Source organism: Hemitrygon akajei, chromosome 5, assembly GCF_048418815.1.
Source record: "Hemitrygon akajei chromosome 5, sHemAka1.3, whole genome shotgun sequence".
Lineage (NCBI taxonomy): Eukaryota > Metazoa > Chordata > Chondrichthyes > Myliobatiformes > Dasyatidae > Hemitrygon > Hemitrygon akajei.
Genome location: NC_133128.1, coordinates 64630647 through 64651182, shown reverse-complemented (window position 1 = coordinate 64651182; position 20536 = coordinate 64630647). Strand labels below are relative to the sequence as shown.

At 40.6% G+C, this 20536-nt stretch overlaps 1 protein-coding gene across 2 annotated transcripts in view; it reads right to left on the bottom strand.

Annotated features, from left to right (window-relative positions):
* The window catches only part of LOC140727831 (interleukin-1 receptor accessory protein-like 1), a 1400327-nt gene that overhangs the window by 294025 nt on the left and 1085766 nt on the right, over positions 1–20536 (bottom strand). The gene's annotated exons all lie outside the window — the stretch shown is intronic.

The window sequence follows — 20536 nt, the reverse complement described above, 5'->3', positions numbered from 1 at the left end:
ACCGTGCCTGTAACGCGGCTACTTTTAAATATACGTTGCGTATACTTTTTTACTGAACAACATTCCAATATCTCCTAACGACTGGTAAAAAATATATATACTGCAGCCTACCAGGAAAAGTTATTGATCGCCTTTAACTTAAAAGCAGCGTTTGCTCAGATCCAAAGCTGCTCGCGTAATGCCGCTCCCCCCCTCTTTCCCGTTTATCGCAAACCGGTATCCCACAAGACGCGGCGAAACCGGGTGTGACGTCATAGCATCCCGCGATGTAGTACAGAAAACAAATATAGTTAAAACTCTTCTAACTTTAACTAGAAAATGAATTACTAAGCAAAAATATTATAAACTAAATAACTGCCATAAAGGCAGCACAATGCTTTTCTTCGAGTGTTTTCCATGTTGATGAGGGTGAGTACAAATGACTGATTTACAATAATTTAATTGTGAAAGTGCGCTTGATTTATCGTACAATTTCATTGGACCTCTGTGAACTACTCATCAATTTTATTGGTCTACTGTTACGAGGCAAAATGTTTTTGGCGGCATGAAAAAAAATCATGTATTAGCCGCACCGTATTAAAGGCCGCAGAGTTCAAAGCTGTTCAAAATGTGGGAAAAAAGTAGCGGCTTAAAATCCGGAATCTACGGTATTCAGCTGATAACTAAAATCATGCCCTTTCTGTTGACTATTTTATTCTAGGACATGGCACTTACAAATAAAAAACAAGTACTGAAGATGGTAGTATCCCATGACAGCATTGTATGATAAGGATTACTTTTCAATTTAACATTAAGATACACAAAGACTTTGAGAATTGACTGATTCACACTTTCATGCACCCAGCTTCTGTATTATAATGAAGCCAGGTCAGGTGTGGGTTGGGTCAGATGTATATTTCATTCCTTTCTACACTGTCCCATTAACCTGATTTAACACAGTAACAGACGTTTCATCCTGTCTTACTCTCACTTACCCTTTCCCTTCTCAGCCATTCTTCTTACTCCTCCATTGAAAGTAGCATCAAATGATTTCACACAACTATGGCTCAAACTGAGTTAGCCAAAAATCATTTCAAATTTTCAGAGCTGGTAAATACAATTTCACTGTAAAAAAAAATAACAATGCACTGTGGGTGGGTGAGAACAGAGAATGAGGAGAAACGAGGATGGAGGAGGAATCCTTCATGCAGTTCAAAAGCAGAGCAACCTGGTTTGTGACTGCAGGAAGCAGGCCAGCATGTATGTGAGGTCTTTCAGAAGGAAACCTCAGACAGCAGAGTGATGATGTGGTGGATTGGTGGTGGTGTTGGTGGTGGGTAGGGGTGATGGAAGGGAGAGAATGTGGTAAAGGAAGTAAGTGTAAAGTGGAAACAAGGAATAAATGAGACAAAGAGCTATGATATCCTGAGGGAAAAACAGCCATATTTCCTCAGCAAGATCTTAAAAAGTGAAATGCTTTCGGAAGCCTTTGAAATGGGGTCTCTACTGACAAATTAGGACTTTTAACTGGTACTTAAGAAAACATTTTGTGTTGTGATCACAAGTATGTTGAAAGAATCGAAGGTCTGCTGCTTTATGAAGCATTGTGACCACAGGACTTTAGCAAAACAATTAACTTTAAGAAATTTGCTTTATAGTAAAAAGCATTTTGCTCATATTTGGATGTATGGCTACCTTTTGGGGAAAAAGTCGTTGCTGTATGTACTACACAGGTAAATTGCTTATCTCTTTATCAGTCTACAGACAACAACATCAGTAGATGCTGATGCTCTTATCAAAGGTCCAATTTAATGTCAGAGAAATGTATACAATATACATCTTGAAATGCTTTATCTTCACAAACATCCTCGAAAAAAGAGGAGTGCCCCAAAGAATGAACGACAGTTAAATGTTAGAACCCCAAAGTCCCCCCCCGCTCCCCTCCCTCCCCCACGTAAGTGGCAGTGAGCAACAATCCCCCCCCCCCACCAGCAACAAGAAGGCATCGGCACCGCCACCAAGCACTCAAGCGTGAGCAAAGCCGTAGCAAAGACATTGACTTGCAGTTACCGCAACTTGGCGTTTCACCTGGTATTCGTCATACTGCAGGTTCTCTCTCTCTCCCTAATAAGGGAGAAAGAGGTGGCTCTATTTTATGTGGCATGATATGACAAAATAAATCTTACATAATGGCATGGGAAAGATGGATGGGACAAGCTTAGCTTGCTACTGGAAGTGCTGTCCCTTTATTAAATACTACCTCCCTGAGTACTGGAGGTCTGAAAAAGACCATTTAAAAACTAAGTAATTGGTAATCCCCAAATGATAACAACCATTGTAGAATTAAAGATCAAGTACAGCAATTGTTCTTCAAAACCAGCTGATTTCTATTAAGTGCAGCGTTTCATTGATTCTATTATTTTGGTTATTATTTTGTCATGAATTTCTTGACTATGCCTGCAAGGAAATCAATCTCAGGGTTGTATATGGGGACAAATATGTAGTTTGATAACAAATTTACTTTGAACTTTGAAGTGATAAGTGAGATCCTGCCAATTCAGAATGTGCCATTCCAAGGTACTTCCAATATGAGCAAGTACAATTTGTACCTGCATTCAAATGATGAGGATTTAAGCAGGTATATCATTAGGATAAATTTTCACATTAAGCTCTTCTTTGTTTGTCAAATGGTCCCAAGATCTATCATGAAACTGCACAATAAGTTGGTGGTACAGTATCTATTTGGATATCCTGAAGTGAGTCTCCATCAGAATTTTCTTGGTGAATGTTACCATACCATTTTGAAAACAGTAACTTCTAAATTCTATGCTCTTTTCAGAGGACGAGTGAAATAGTTTTTCTTAGAAGTTTGTCCTCTCACCTTTTAGTCGCATTGCTGAAGTAGATTTTACACAGGATATTATTAGGTTTAATACAAGGCTTATATATTAGAGTTTATGTTCAAGTTCAATATTTAATCAAAATATCCTGTTCAATTTCCAGTGAAGACTTAATTGGAGGAATAAAGTACACATGGATGCTATTATTCTATCACTGCTTCCAATGACCTTTCCACTGTTTACTTTTCCCATTCAATTTGATCATCAAAGGCATTTTTTTAATATAGAGTGAAGAAAATAGTAAACACAAGGACATACTGTGGGTGCAGAAGTATCCCTTTAACTATGCCCCATCATTCAAATTTACTATGGGAAATCTATACTGGGCTCAATTCCTTCCTTGTCAGTTCCCCAATATCCCTTGATCTTTCAACTCTCTAACTCTGACATAAATATTTCTAATGATCTAGCCTCTGCAACCATTAGACACAGAGAATTTCTGTGATTATCTACCTTCTGAATTGAGGAATTTATAAGTAACTTAGTTTCAAATGATATCCCCTTATCTTGTAATTATGTCCCCTAATTGTGACATCCATGGAAACATCTCAACATTTGCCCTGTAAAACCCCACTTAGATATTACCTGCTTGAATAAGGTCACCACTTATACTCCTAATCTCCAAGGAATACAGACCCAAACAGTCCAGCCTCTCTTGAAAGTCAATGTATATTTCTACAATACAAGTATTAATTTAACATGGTGCTTTTCACCGGGAAAGTAAACAATAGAGAAGGAAGTTATAGAAAAAACACTGTTTAAAGTGGGTATCAGATTGAAACTTTGTGCATCTTCTTTTTGAACTCAATATCCAATAAAAACTGATCATTTGGCTCCTCGGGTTATACTGTTTTTTTTTGCTTTTTTCACCTTTCTCATTAACTCTACAGAGTTCACATATGGTAGAGGTGGAGATTGGAGGAGATTGTTTTAATCGCCAAACCATCAGAAAAAAATATTGGTTGTCCTGTTTTAACACTGATATAGAATGGACAAAATTCATCAGATTCTATCCAATCCAGTAAAAGTTTGTAAAATCAGAGCTCAGCTAGAAGGCATTTTATGAGACTCTTGAAGCTGCGTCAATTAAAATATTTATGGCTGAGGTCAAAAACTATAGATATTAAAGTACAAGGGAATTGGGTGGGGCACGGGAGTTGACCTGTCAGGTCAGCTCTGATCAAGTGCAATGACAAAACAGATTTGACTGTCTGAATGGAGTGATCAGGTTCTGTTGTTTCTTAATGTTTTTTTCAGTCTGGACCAAATAGAAGCTCCCATGCAAACTGTGTAACGGACAAAACTGAAGCAACATGCAAATCTGATACATTTTTAAAAATATATATTTTGTGAAAGCAGATTCACCACATTCTAATGACTATCACACCAAATTAGATCTAATAAGGACAAGTTATTCAGTGCCTAGTGTAAGGGATGCCTGGAAGAGTCAACTCTGATTACTGGAGGTGATCAATCATGATTTAGGAGAACACAGAAAAGTTGTCATTGCTGCTTACAAGGGCCCAGTGGATGATGAGGTACTGTGCTGCATGCTGTCACAGTGCTTAGGGTATTTTATTTGCAGCTAATAATGTGTCCTTGCTTGGAAGAGGTATCCCTTGGGTTAATAACAGCAGTATTGCATAATTTTTTGTGCTTCATTTGTTACTTAGTACCACTGAATACCTCTATGAAAAACTATTTTTTTTTTTGTTATTGAGTTAAGATTCCATCACACCCTGCATACTCATTTCAGCATATTCTTTGCTGATGCTGCTGTAATTATGAATGCCAGAAGTTCAACCTGGAATGAATTCTTTCACAGCCTGATGACTCATTACTGCCGCAGTCTGAGGAGGAAGCATTCGGGAGTGGGTGTAGAAATCTCAAAGGCTACTGCAGATACAAGTAAGTAGCTACCAGTTTGCAATGCCAAATCAGGAGTCAGAACCTAATTCCCTCTAAAAGCTTAACAGCCCCTAGGACAATACAGGTCAGTTGGTTGGTACCCCATCCACATTCATTCCCTCCACCACTGATTCACCATGGTTAAGCATATACCACTCACAGTAATGCAATGCAGTCGTTTCTCTTGCATCTCCCAAAGCCATGGAAACAATCGTCAAGGTCAATGATAGCTGGCACTTGGGAGCAGTATTACCTGCAGACAATAGTGTTCCCAACACCATTCTCTTCAAGTTACCATCACTGGATCTGAATCCAGTGCTCCTTAAACAACAGCATGGTGAGAGCAGCATCACCAGTACAATGTTTAAAGAAGTTGGTTATCCAGAGTTTCCTCAAGGGTATTGAAGGAAGGGCAATAAATGCTAATCTTCTCAGTACCCACCCTATCCTGAGAAATCAATCAATAAAAATAAAACCACATTAGTCTATGCAAAAGGGAGCCTGATGAAGCAGCAGTATATTAGACTTTCCATTGGCCATTAAGTAGGTACAGAGGTCCTTGCAGCCAACCAGTATAAGAGCGAAAATGAGTGAAGTACAAAGGCACTTGGTGCTTTAGATGTTCTTGTGTACAGATTACAGAAAGTAATTTTTGTAATTTGTAATTACAAAATTTCAGGTGCAGGGGAAGGCTAGGAATGCAATGGCATATGTGCATTTATTGAAAGGTTGTTGGAGCATAGAAGAAGGGAGATATGTATTTTTTAAAGAAATGTTTTCTTACAATGGCAGTATGCCGATGAGGCCACACCAGGATAATTGCTGTTTTGTCTCCCTTATTTTAGGAAAGGATATACTGGCCACTGGAAACAGTCCAAAAGTGATTCACTAGGCCGATTTTGGGGATAGGAGGACTGTCCTGTCATGAGTAGCTAAAGAAATTAGATCTAAATTCTTTCAAGTAGAGAAAAATGAGATGTAATCTCAATGAAGCATCAAGATCTTTGGAGCATGATGTGGGTCGGTGGGGGGATGGCTACATGTTTCCATTAACGGAAGGGTCTCAAACAAAGGCTCACTGCTACAAGATGGTAGTCATTTACAATTTAGGTAGATAGGACTATCTTCTCAAAGAGGGTGTTGAATCATATGGTTTTCTACTTGGCATTGTGGAAGATCTAGCAATTCAGATAATTGGAAAACTGGCACAACAGAAGAGACAAATTCAAGATAAAGAACAGGTACCACTTTATTGGACAGGTTTAAGAGGCTAAGGAGCTAATCATATTTTCTTATGCTCTTATTTTAAATATCAAAAGGAAGCATCTGTGAATTGACTCAATTATCTCCAAACATACTCTTCCATTCCATTCCAGTTAACCCAATACACTGAACTATGCAAATTTCTCGATAGTTGCATTCACAAGAAAAAGAACATAAAAGTAGTGACACTGAAAAGATTAAATTAAAATTGGGAAAATACTGGAAGTAGTCCAATTGCCACTTAGCATCCATGAAAGAATTAGATGTGTTAACATTTCAGTGACACTCTGTTCTGACTAACCTGCTGCAGGCTTCAAGTATTGTCTTCTTTGATTGAAGACAGAGGATTAAGTTGTTATGTAGCCTTTCATCATCTATTAGCCATACCACACAAGTGGCTGCACACACAATGTGGGTACAGGCCATCTTGTGAACATGAAGATTATACAGACAAAATAGACAAAATGCTCAAGATTTCTTTCAAAATGAATGTTTGATCCCAAGGACAGACAGATGCAGACTTTGTCTTAATGTTGTTCTCAAAGGATTGCACAGCAGTGCCAACATTGAGTTCTGGTGTAGGCTTGAATCGTTTGATGCAAAAGCAAAATCATTTATGCTGACATGGAAGCAGCTTACAATCTGTAACGTAACATGTCATTTATAACGTGCAATGACCCACAAAATAACTTATGTTCTTCAACTTGTTATATTATGTGCAACAAATAAAAAACAAATTAGTCTCTAGACAATTTCTGATGTGATATCAACAAAATGCAACTGTGAAATCGACTAAGTATTTTATCCTTAATACTTTAATTAGAGTAAAATTATTCTTAAAGTTGTTCTAAACTTGAATTTATCACATTTCAACTGACAATAAATATTGCTTTGAAGTTACGTTTTAGAAAATCTTATTAAAGATGATGTACAATATAATTTGCATATTTCAATTTTGTATCATCACAGAAAGTAACATTTTATAGAGTTTAAATTTAACAAATGGATATTCATTACTAGACAAGTCAGCTGAATTTCACAAACATCTTGTTTATATTAAAGGTTCGTTGAAGTAAAACAGATGTCGACTACTGGGACCTCGACAACTGCAGTTCACCAAGGCCATATTACACTGAAAAATGTGTCAAAAATGCTTAGGTTCAGGCAAAAATGGAAATCTATCAAACTACTTGCTTGCCAAATCCACTTACTGCATTATCAATCAGCTGCTTCACTCTTGTGTTTTGCAATTAGTATCATAAGTGAAATTACAAGATAGCTCAACGAGTTTCCTAGATTACTGAGAGGAGAGAAAAAAAACATCAGCAATTGAAGAAGACAGGCACAGTATTCAGAGACTTAGTAGAATTATTTTTTGGAATATAGCAATGTTATTAGATGTTCATAAATGAGGAGTGCATGCACTTTTTTAATTAAAGAAAACAAAGATAATTTCTTTTGCAATTTGGATTTGATACTTAACTGTCTGCTCTACTTGAACTTTAATTGAGTCTGTTACATCTTATGCTTTCTAACAAAACTAACAGCACAGTAGAGCTGTTCCACTTATTGTCATACCAAATTCTGTAACTATGCTACAAGAGGACATTCTAGTTTTTTCAGAAAGTATGTACTTTCTCAAAGTCTTCAAAGTGGAGAAAGGGAGGAGAAGGACCACCAGAAGGAGGTGATGGGCAGGTAAGGAGATAAGGTGAGAGTGGGCAACGGGAATAGGGAATGGTGAAGGGGAGTGCCATTACATTGAGAAGTCAATGTTTATGTCATCAGGTTGGAGGCAACCCAGGCAGAATATAGGTGTTGCTCCTCCAACCAGAGTGTGGCCTTATCCCAACAGTAGAGGAGTCCATGGACAGACATGTCGGAATGGGAATGAGATGTGGAATTAAAATGAATGGCCACTGGGAGATCCCACTTTTCTGGTAGATGGAGCATAGGTGCTCAGTGAAGCAGTCTCCCAATCTACGTCGGGTCTCACCAATATACAGGAGGCCACACCTGAAACACCAGATACAGTAGACGACTCCAACAGACTCACAGATGAAGTGTCGCCTCACCTAGAAAGACTGCTTGAGGCCCTGAATGGTAGTGAGGGAGGAGATGTAGGAGCAGATGTAGTACTTGTTCTGCTTGCAAGGATAAGTGCCTGAAGGGAGATCACTGGTGGGGGATGAATGGACAAGGAAGTCATGTAGGGAGTGATCCCTGTGGGAAGCAGAAAGTGGCAAGGGGGGTGAGGGAAAGATGGGCTTGGTTGTGGGATCCCTTTGGAGATGGTGGAAGCTGTGGAGAACTATGTGCTGGATGTGGAGGCTGGTGGGGTGGTAAGTGAGGAGAAGAGGAACCCTATTCCTGGTGGGGTGGCGGGAGGATGGGATGAGGGCAGACGTGTGCAAAATGGAAGAGATATAGTTGAGGGCAGCGATAATGTTGGAGGAAAGGAAGCCTTTTCTTTGAAGAAGGTGGTATCTCCTTAGTTCTGGAATGAAAAGCCTCATCCTGAGAGTGAGAATAAGTGCCAGTTTTGCTGAAAGTATTTGGTGGGAAAGCACAGAGTTTGCTCAGAAGTTTTACTGATCCAACCAAACCAGCTGAAATGAGCTTTCCTGATATTGTTAAAGTAATGCAAGAACATTTAGAACCAAACCCATTGTTGATTGCAAAATGCCTCAGGTTTCATAAGCAAAATCAAAAGGAAAGGGAATCCATTTCTGCTTACATGGCTGAATTGAAGAGATTGCTTGAGCATTGTCAGTTCAGTGATAGCCTTAACGACACACTGAAAGATCATTTAGTTTGTGGAAGCTTACAAGAAAAGTATTCAGAAACAGCTCCTAAATGAAACACAACTCCCTAATGCAAATTGGAAGTCTCCCCGTTATGGCGGAGATAATCCAAAGGGAAACTAGAAAAGATCCCACAATGCCTCAGGTCTCCATGGCTATCCAAAATGGTTGGGATGTGTAGCAGAAATCCCAGTTCCCCATTTTTACCAGCACCAGGATGAACTTGCCCTTAATGGATTTTGCCTTATTTGGGGATTGAAAGTTGTTGTACCATTGAAGCCAAGAGTGAAAATGTTGGAGGAGCTTCGAGGCCTGGTCAAAATGAATTGTTTTAGCGTGAAGCTTTGCCTGGTGGTCTGGGATAGATCAGCAGCTTGCCATGCATTGTTCGTGATGCCAACACATCCAGATGAGGCCAAGAGCAGCATCTCTCCATTCCTGGGAATGATCTACATTGCCCTGGCAGAGGATTCATGAGGACTTTGCAAGCCACTCATGGGCACAAATTTCAGTTTAGTAGTTGATGCAGCTGCGAAGTGGCCAGAAGTGTTCCCGATAGGCTCACACTCTGCTGATGTGTTGTGAAGCCTCTTCTCAAAGACTGGTGTTCCAGAACACTTAGTCAGTGAGAATGGACCACAGCTTGTTGCAGATCAGTTTCCATCATTCCCGAAAATGAATGAATAAGACAAATAACGTCTGCACCGTATAATCCAGCTACAAATAGCTTGACACAAATCTTTGTCCAGAGTCTAAAGAATGACCTGTGAGCAATGTCAACAGAAGACACCACACTGACACCAAGCAGAAGCTCACCAATTTTCTCGTTGCCTATCACAGTGCAGCACACTCCACAACCAGCCATGATGTTCCTGAGTCATTACTTGTGTGCACACCAGGATCTCCTCAAACCCAATCTCTAAATGAGTATGAACAGATGAGACAAACTGAGGGCTCCTCAAGCAAGGAGGTTCGAAGTTTCACTCTTGGACAAGCATTCCAGGCGAGGGACTACAGAGATGATCAAAAGTGGGTACTTGGCAAGATTAAGGACAGAACTGGACCACTCTCCTACACAGCGGAGATTGTGTCTGATGTCATCTGGAGATGAAATGTTGCACACTTAAGGGAGAGAAGAGTCAATTGTCAGAGAAGAAAGATGTCTAGAGGTGTCAGAACAACTTCCTAGAATCCCAGAGTCAACTCAAACAAACAACACACCTAGAACCTGTGATTGTTTCACAGCCACAAGTGTCACCTGCCAAGCAGAGTGACCCCCTTTGTCAGGAAAGACAGTATCTCACAAGAGTAAGAAATCCTCCAAAGTGATTAAACCTTTAGGCCTGAATGGGACAATTTAAAATTTACTATCATGTAGATGTTTATTTTGTAGTTGTGTTGTAAAGAATTGTGTGTGTGTGTGTGTGTGTGTGTGTTTATATATAGATAGGGAGGGAAGAGTTAGATTAATCTTAGAGTAGGTTAAAAGCTCAACACAACATGGACTGCGGTGCCTGTACTGTGCTATAATGTTCTGTGTAGGGAAAGGACTGTGTTCTAGTGAAATAAAAAGGCAAGAATTAATTTTTAGACTTTCCTTTGCCAAGATAACTTTATGCATGTACATTTGAAATATCTTTAAGATCAGATGCTGGTGCATGATTGCACCAGGTGGTGGAGAACCAAATTTCTGTTTAATTAGGATTTAGACCATAAGACATAGGAGCAGAATTAGGCCATCTGGCCCATTGAGTCTGCTCCGCTGTTCAATCATGGCTGATCCTTTTATTTCCCTCCTCAGCCCCAGTTCCTGGCCTTCTCCTTGTAACCTTTGATGCCATGTCCAATCAACAAACTATCAATCTCTGCCTTAAACACACCCAACGACCTGGCCTCCACAGCTGTATTTGGCAACAAATTCCACAAATTCACCAGCCTTTGGCTAAAGAAGTTTCTCCGCATCTCTGCTTTGAAAGGGCGCCCCTCTATCCTGAGACTGTGCTCTCTTGTCCTAGACTCTCCAACCATGGGAAACATCCTTTCCACATCTGTTCTGTCTAGGCCTTTCAACATTCAAAATGTTTCAATGAGATCCCCCCACATCATCCTTCTGAATTCCAGCTCGTACAGACCCAGAGCCATCAAACGCTCCTCGTATGATAACTGTTTCGTTCTTGGAATAATCCTTCTGAACCTCCTTTGGACCCTCTCCAATACCAGCACAATTTTTCTAAGATAGGGGCCCAAAACTGTTCATAATACCCAAGGTGAGGCCTCACCACTGCCTTATAAAGCCTCAGCATCACATCCTTGCTCTTGTATTCTAGATCTCTTGAAACGAATGCAAACATAGCATTTGCCTTCCTCACTACTGGCTCAGCCTACAAGTTAACCTTCAGGGTGTTCTGCACAAGGACTCACAAATCCCTTTGCATCTCAGATTTTTGGATTTTCTCCTCATTTAGAAAATAATCTGCACATTTATTTCTCCTAACAAAGTGCATGGCCATGCATTTTCCAACATTGTATTTCATTTGCCACTTTCTTACCCATTCTCCTAATCTGTCAAAGTCCTTCTGCATCCTACCTGTTTCCTCAAGAGTACCTGCCCCTCCACCAAGCTTTGTATCATCTGTGAACTTGGCAACAAAACCATCCATCCCATCATTTAAATCGTTTATACACAGCATAAAAAGAAATGGTCCCAACACTGACCCTTGCGGAACACCACTCGTCACTGGCAGCCAACCAGAAAAGGATCCTTTTATTCCCACTCACTGCTTCCTACCAATCAGCCAACATTCTAACCATGTTAGTAACTTTCCTGTAAGCAGCCTCATGTGTGGCACCTTGTCAAAGACCTTCTGAAAGTGCAAATATACAACATCACTGCATCCCCTTTATCTATCCTACTTGTAATCTCCTCAAAGAACTACTACAGGTATGTTAGGCAGGATTTTCCCCAAAGGAAACCATGCTGATTTTGTGCTATCTTGTCCTGTATCATCAAGTACTCCATTACCTCATCCTTAACAATTGACTCTTAACATCTTCACAACCACTGAGGTCAGGCTAACTGGTCTATAATTTCCTTTCTGGTGCCTTCCTCCTTTCTTAATGAGTGGAGTGACATTTGCAATTTTCCAGTCCTCTGGCACCATGCTAGAGTCCAATAATTTTTGAAAGATCATTTCTAATGTCACCACAATCTTTAACACTACCTCTTTCAGAACTCTAAGGTGCAGTTCATGTGGTCCAGGTGACTTATGTGCCTTTAGGTCTTTCAGCTTTTTGAGCACATACTCCCTTGTAACAGTAACTGCACCCACTTCTCTTTCTTCACACACTACAACAACAGGTATACTGCTAAGTGTCTCCCACAGTGAAGGCTGATTCAAAATACTCATTTAGTTCATCAGCCATCTCCTTGTCCTCGTTATTATTTCTCCTGCCTCATTTTCTATTTCTCTTTTATTTTTAACATACTTGAAGAACTTATATTATTCACTTTGATATTTTTGCTAGCTTACTTTCATATTTCATCTTTTCCCTTCTAACAATTTTTTAGTTGCTCTTTGTAGGTTTTTAAAAACTTCCCAATCCTTTGTCTTCCCACTAATTTTTGCTTTGTTCTATGCCCTTTCTTTTGCTTATACAATAGCTTTGACTTCCCTTGTCAGCCACGGTTGTACTGTTTTACCATTTTGAGCATTTCTTCATTTTTGGAATACACATGTCCTACACCTTCCTCATTTTTCCCAGAAACACATGCCATTGCTTCTCTGCTGACATCCCTGCCAGTAGCTCCTTGCAATTTACTTTGGCCAATTCCTCTCTCATACCACTGTAACTCCATTGAAATACTGCTACATCAGACTTTACTTTCTCCCAATCAAATTTCAATTTGAACTCAATCATATTGTGATCACTGTCTCCAAAGGGTTATTTAACCTTAAGCTCCCTAATTGCCTCTGCTTCATTACATAACATCCAATCCAGGATAGCTGATTCCCTAGTAGGCTCAATGATTAACTGCTTCTAAAAGCCATCTCTTAGGCATTCAACAAACTCACTCTCGAGATCCATTACGAACCTAATTTTCCCAATCGACCTGCATGTTAAAACCTCCCATGACTACCACAACATCGCCCTTTTGAGCAAACACGAGGAAATCTGCAGATGCTGGAAATTCAAACAGCAACACACACAAAATGCTGGTAGAACACAGCAGGCTAGGCAGCATCTATAGGGAGGAGTGATGTCGACGTTTCGGCCCGAAACGTCGACATCGCTTCTCCCTATAGATGCTGCCTAGCTTGCTGTGTTCTACCAGCATTTTGTGTGTATCGCCCTTTTGATTCACCTTTTCTATTTCCTGTTGTAAACTGTGGTCCGCCTCCCAGCCACTGTTGGGAGGCCTGTATATAACTGCCATCAACGTCCTTTTACCCTCGCAGTTTCTAACTCAACCCACAAGGATTCAACATCTTCCGATCCTGTGTCATAGCTTTCTACTGGACACACAGGACACTAGGTTCTGGGTTTTCCTAGTGAACAAGCAGGAGAGGAAGTCCTATACACTGATGCTATCTCAAACCTCCTTTCAGAAAACAGCCACCTGATCAGAGGGGCCTTCATATTTGTATTTCCCACAGAGCATACTGGTTGCACTCTAATAGAGTCACAGAGCTCTACAGTATAGAAACAGGTCCTTTGGTCCAATAGTCCATGCCGACCTGATTTTCTGCTTGCTTCCCTTTACCTACAGCCAGACCATAGCCCTCCATATCCCTCCTCATCTCTTTTTGTTAAATCAAATTGCCTCTATGGGATCAGTTGGGGGTATCAGAGCAAACTTCACATTTTAGCTGCTTGCAATCCAGAAAGGAAATTCATCACCTGACCACCATACGTGGCTCATGCACTAAGCACAAACTTTGACCTCAGAATATTTCAGTGGAATATGGGAGGGTAGCGTGAAATAAATGGGGAGGTGGAGCAGGAGGAATGGGACATTTATTTATTGGAGAATGCTGCTCAACTATGGAGAATGAAAATCAGAATTGGAATGCCAAACATTTATAGTAAGCCAACTTTGTGAACATACCAGGATGTTAAGGCTGCCACCTCCTGCCTTTATTCTGTCACCGACAGTGCGAAGTGCACCTAAATATTCCAGAGATTTTTCAGCCCAGATCTTCCTCCCCCAACCCTTGTTTTGCCTCCTCAAGGAGAAACACTTTCAACTGACTAGCATGTTATAGCAAAACAGGAAAGCACTAGTGTGGTTTCTAAACGACTTTTGGATCAGCAAAACACAATATTGATCGGAGTTTCAGAATATGATTAACAACTCATTGCCTCTTTGGATGCAGCAGTTCCTTCACCCTCTTCCACTGCACAACATATGCTGTGGTGTCAGAGTGACTGCTTTCCACTATCAACATCAACTGCAGTATTACGAAGTTGCATAACTCTAACTTACAGAAATGGCCACTTTATAGTTCACATGATGAATGGCTGTTTCATGTGAACAGAATGCAGTCATCCTAAAGCAAATCCTATTCACTCCGTCTCAAAAATCAACCCTGCTTTTTATTTCAGGCTGAACCCCTAACTTCATCTTTCATTTGGTAGCAGTAATGTTGGCAATCTACATCCAGTGGCCACTTTATTAGGTTATGCATTGTGTCTGCACAAATCTTTGAAGGAGTTGGGACATGTTCAAGAATCGGCTAAAAAGACAAGGTGACACCTATCTTTATTACTAGAGACTAAAGTCCTGAAATGATTTGAGGAAGTCTTGCTTTGATCTGTTTTGTTTTAAGAAACAACCAACATCTTGAAGAGATCACAAACAGGAAAAACTCAGCAGACGCCTGAAATCCAAAGCAACACACACAAAATGTTAGAGGAACTCAGCCAGTCAGGCAGCATCTATGGAAAAAAGTAAACAGTAGACATTTTGGGCCGAGACCTTTCCTCAGGACTGGGGGGGGGGGGGGGGGGGGTGGGGGCGGGGGGAAATGCCAGAATAAAAAGGTGGGGGGAGGGGGAAGAGGCAATTTGGAAGGTGATAGGTGAAGCTGGGTGGGAGGGAAAGGTCAAGGGCTGGAGAAGAAAGAATCTGATAGGAGAGCAGAGTGGACAACAGGAGAAAGAGAAGAAGGAGGGGATCCAGGGGGAAGTAGTAGGCAGATGAGAAGAAATAAAAGGTTGGAGTGGGGAACAGAACCAGAAGGAGAAATCAATATTCATGCCCTCAGGTTGGAGGTTACCCAGATGGAATATAAGCTGCTGTTCATTTATCATGAGGGTGGCCTCATCCTGGCACATCAGAATGGGAACGAAGATCAGAATTCAAATCAAGACGTACAAAAAAGCTGGATGAACTCAGCAGGTCAGGCAGCATCTGTTGAAAGAAGCAGTCAACGTTTCGGGTCGAGACCTGACAAAGGGGGAAATACGAAATGATAGGAGAAGACCAGAGGGGGTGGGACTTCATTTCATATTTCCCCCCCCCCCCCAACTTTCAAATCTCTTACTATCTTTCCTTTCAGTTAGTCCTGATGAAGGGTCTCGGCCCAAAATGTCAACAGGCTTCTGCCTGGCCTGCTGCATTCCACCAGCATTTTGTGTGTGTTGCTTGAATTTCCAGCATCTGCTGATTTCCTCGTGTTTACTTCTTTGAACATCTTTTTTAAAGTGACATGAGTATTTCCAAATGTTTGTGCATAAGATAAAAATAGTAATTCCTGAATCTGTAGGTGAAAGAATAGTACCTTGCCAGTACTGGTAGCTCTGGCAGCTCATGATTGAGGGCTTAAACATAGAACATAGAATAGTACAGCACATTACAGGTCCTTCGGCCCACAATGCTGTGCCGACCCTCAAACCCTGCTTCCCATTTAACCCCCCACCTTAAATTCCTCCATATACCTGTCTAGTAGTCTCTTAAATTGCACTAGCGTATTTGCCTCCACCACTGACTCAGGCAGTGCATTCCACGCACCAACCACTCTCTGAGTGAAAAACCTTCCTCTAATATCCCCCTTGAACTTCCCTCCCCTTACCTTAAAGCCATGTCCTCTTCTACTGAGCAGTGGTGCCCTGGGGAAGAGGCGCTGGCTGTCCACTCTGTCTATTCCTCTTAATATCTTGTACACCTCTATCATGTCTCCTCTCATCCTCCTTCTCTCCAAAGAGTAAAGCCCTAGCTCCCTTAATCTCTGATCATAATCCATACTCTCTAAACCAGGCAGCATCCTGGTAAATCTCCTCTGTACTCTCTCCAATGCTTCTAAGTTCTGGTTGACAAAGCTAGTCTATCAACGTCTGTGCTAAGACAACCTCTGTACTATATGACCCATTCTCCCAACAGATTACTGCACTGGAAACAACGTTCATAAAACCTCAGCATAGTACAGGGGCAAGATACCAGTAACTTTGAGGCTCTACTGCCTTCACAGTGCGTGTGTACAAAGCTAGGTAGGGAGTTAAACACCTTCTCAAAAATCACCCAGGCTGGATGCTTTCTTCAGGTTTTTTTTAATGAAGCCTACTTGTGAAACTGCAGAAAGTGAAGTAAAATACATATTAAATTCAATACAGAATCAGCATGCGCCTGAATATTCTAATACTGTCAATTCTTCTCACAATCAATATTAACCTGGGTAATGTACACGTGTACAATTCCACAACAATGCTGTGTAAACCAGCGTGAACTCATGGCACAGTTACATCTTAATAGCGATAAATGACAGACCCGATACTTTCTTCAAAATATATCTACTAAATGTTTATTAATATTAAGAAAGCTTAAGATTTACAGATGCTACTTTTAAAGGGCAAATAAAGAGGGGATGGAGATGAATCTCTTTCTACACCATATGCTTCAAGTTGCAATCAGAATCAGTCTGTGCAGGAAATGATATAAAAACAGCTTATGAGCAGGAAGTGATGTTCATATAAAACAGAGAGTAGCTCTAGAGGCCAGAACAGGGACAACAGAGGTTTGGTTATAATTTACTATGAATTATGTTCCCTTTTGCCTCCTCAATCTTTGCCCTAACCTCCTTAGTGTAATCAAAGAGGTCTCAGATGGTCATTGGTACTGCAGCTGGTCTGCCCAGGGGTAGGATAGGGGAAGTAATTCCTCAAAGTCATGTCAAGGAATTCTAGCAAGGTTAAACTCTGCTGAAACACTGTACACAGAATCTAATGACAGTGTAGACTGACAGATTCAGATTCATGCACATCAGGAAGCCCATCTTCCATCTTTCTCATGCATGCACACAAAAAGAAATTTGCTTCAATTTCAATGGCTGACTATTAAGTGGAATCTGAATCAGAGGTAATAACAAACATTACCAACTAAAATAGTCGCATCTATTTTCTTTCTAATTCCACAATACAATGGGAACGTTTGGAACCTATAAAAACAGTAATTTATCTGTAGTGCTCTAATTAATGCTTTAGTTTTGGCTATATTCAAGAAAGTAAATGGAGTCCAAAATATGATCACAACTTTCTTTTTAAAAGACACATTCAGTAATTCTAGTTCAATAGACATTTGTTGGCATAATGATCATTTCACTTTTAGTTTCAACTTCTGAAAGGCTGACATTGAGATGTTACACGCAGAGAGAATGAAGAAGACAAACCATGAAATAGTTGTGTAGATTCATGAATCAAGTGACGAATGGGAGAGCGGACGATCTGATATGAAATCTCCCATTAGTCAAAGTTGGCATTGCATACAACTCTGCAACCTATTCACTGCCTCACATGAATTATCAAGTGTTAAATTACCCCACTCTCCCAATGCTTCTAATGTTATATGTTATCAATAATTTTTACTAGGATAGAGCATCCTGAACTAATTACATTATTAGGTCAAGCTTTCCTTCTTTTATTAAACCAGGCTGTAAAATAGTCATTATATTTTCAGTAATGATATTGTTTCAACAAAAAAACAACTGTACTGCCATAGTTACTGTAATAAAAGCAGTAATACAAATTGATTTGGAAGCTTACCTTTTCACTGTAAAACATACTGCCCTTACATTTCCTAAGTATATTTAGGTCTTATTATTGCGCGTGAGAAGAATGTCATGCACTCTGCTATCCCTAACAAGAGTTAATACATTTAGCGTTAATATGTATTCTGCATCAAACAACTGAAAGAAGTGCATTGTTTTGACTTTATTCATTTTTCAGGGATGTTGCTGGCAGGGCCAACACTTGTTGCTTTTTCGAAATTGCCCTTGCGAAGAAGGTGGTGCTAAACAACTTTTTAGAACTACTGCAGTCCAGCAAGTGAAGTAATCCCACAGTGCTGTAGGACTGAGAGTCTTGGGGTTTAGACACAGTACCAAGAAAGAATGGTAATGTATGGTAGAGGATGGTATGCAATTTGGAGGGAACCCTGCGTGTTCCAGTAACTCTGCTGGCCTTTTGTGGAAGAGTTTATTGTTTTGGGAAGAACTAAGAGATTGGCCAAGTAAATGCATATTGTAGAGAGTAAGTACTGTTGGCGCTGGAAGAGGAAGTATTTAAGGCAGTGATGGAGTGCCAATCAAGCCAATGACTTTGTTCTGATGACTTTGGCAATCATTGAAAATATAAATATTTCTTGGTATATTTAATAGTGATGATCTAGTACAATTTTATTGATATTGCCAGTAATCAGAAGGTGGACATGTGTCCTGGGTCACCAGTGTTGAAGTAAGCAAGGTGTTGTACTGATCTCAACACATTCACCTCCACTAAAGCCAATGAAACAGTCTGTACAAAGGAGGGAACAAGCTCTGTGCAATTACAATCTCCCTTGCCTTGTGACATTGAGGAAGAAGTTATTTGCTGGCATCAGGCTTCAAGCTCTTCAACTTTTTCTCTCTAAACCGCCTCATCATTGTTGGAAATGAGCCCCACCACTGTTGTGTCATTGGTGAACTTGGCAATGTGGTAACTTGAGCGTTTGGGCATGCAGTCGATTGTACAGCAGTGGCATGCCCCTAGGAGGTACCCGTGTTGAGGATGATCAGGAAGGAGGAACTGTTATGGATCCTGACTATCTGAGGTCTGTTGGTTAGTAGTGTGCTGTATTTAGATTGAGGAATAGGTGTTTATTCCGAAAGGTCTGTGCGACAATAGTGTTGAATGCCATACTGATTTCTGCTTCCTCAGAATCGGAATTAGCATCACTGGCATATCTTGTTTTGTAGCAGTAGTACTGTGCAATACATAATCATTTTAAAGTACAATAACTTACAATAAGAAATATACATAAAAACTTTAGTTAAATAAGTAATGCAAAAAGAGAGCATAAAAAAAATCATGAGGTGGTGTTCATGGATTCATCGTCCATTTAGAAATCTGCTGGCAGAGGGGAAGAAGCTGTTCTTGAAGTGCTGAGTGTGTGTCTTTAGGCTCCTGTACCTGCTTGATGGTAGCAATCAGAAGACGGAATGTCCTGTGTGAAGGGGATCTTCAATGATGGATGCCGCCTTCTTGCGGCATCACCTTTTGAAACTGTGCTCAGTGCAGGGGAGGCTAGTGCCCATGCTGGACCTGGCTGAGTTTCCAACTTCCTGCAGCTTTTACCTGTCCTGTGCAGTGGCCCCTCCATACCAGACGGACATGCAGCAAGTTAGAAAGCTCACCGCAGTACACCTGCACCGTAGAAAGCTGTGAGAGTCCGCTGACATGCCGTCTCCTCAAACCCCTGATGAAATATAGGTGTGTAATCGCATCACTATTTTGGATCCAGGATACATCTTCAGAGATGTTGACACCCAGGAACTTGAAACTGCCCAAAATCAGAATCACTTTATTGCCAGTACGTGAAGCACCCCAGAATTGATTGTGGTTCAGTGGTGAACATATAACACAGGGCAATAACATAACAGACAACACAAAAGTAATTCACAACTTACAAGACAATAGTGCAAACAGCCACAAGCAATCATCAATTTGCACAAATTTAAATAATCAAACTTAAATAAATGTGAACATACCAACAGACTAAGTAATTACTAAGAGAACAAGGAAGCAGGGAAGGCCATTTAATGGATGTTGTGCAGGGACAGTTGGGATATTACTCCTGAGTGAGTTTTGCTGAGAAGCTGGATAACTACAGGAAAGAAGCTTCAGAGAAGATCTGTAGTCCTTCTGATGATGAACTTGTAGCATCTTCCTGAAGGCAATTTGGTGAATGCTAGGATGGGTGGAGTCAGCAGTAATATTTCCAGCTCTTTTCACCGCTCTGGCGATGAACAGATCTTTTAATGTCGGTGGTTGACAGCCAATGATCTTCTCCATTGGGTGGATGACTGGCTGCAACCTGGACTTGGAGAGGGAGGAGGTGGCGGGAGACAAAATGGTGACAGAGCTGATCACAGCACTCTCAATGATGCCAAAGTAAAAATTCATCAGTTTACCCACTGAGATGTTAAGTTCCCTGAGCTGGCACAGGAAGAACAATCTCTGCTGGGCTTAACCTGGTGATGAGCGTAATGTGCTTGTCCCACTTCAATGTATTGGTAATGGTAGTCCCCAGGAATTTGAATGACTCAACCACAGGCACAGCCTGACTATTAATTTCCAAGGAAAGGGGTTATTGGTGGAAGTCAACCTTCATTTCCACTGTCTTGATAGCATTAAGTTCCAAGTTGTTACGAG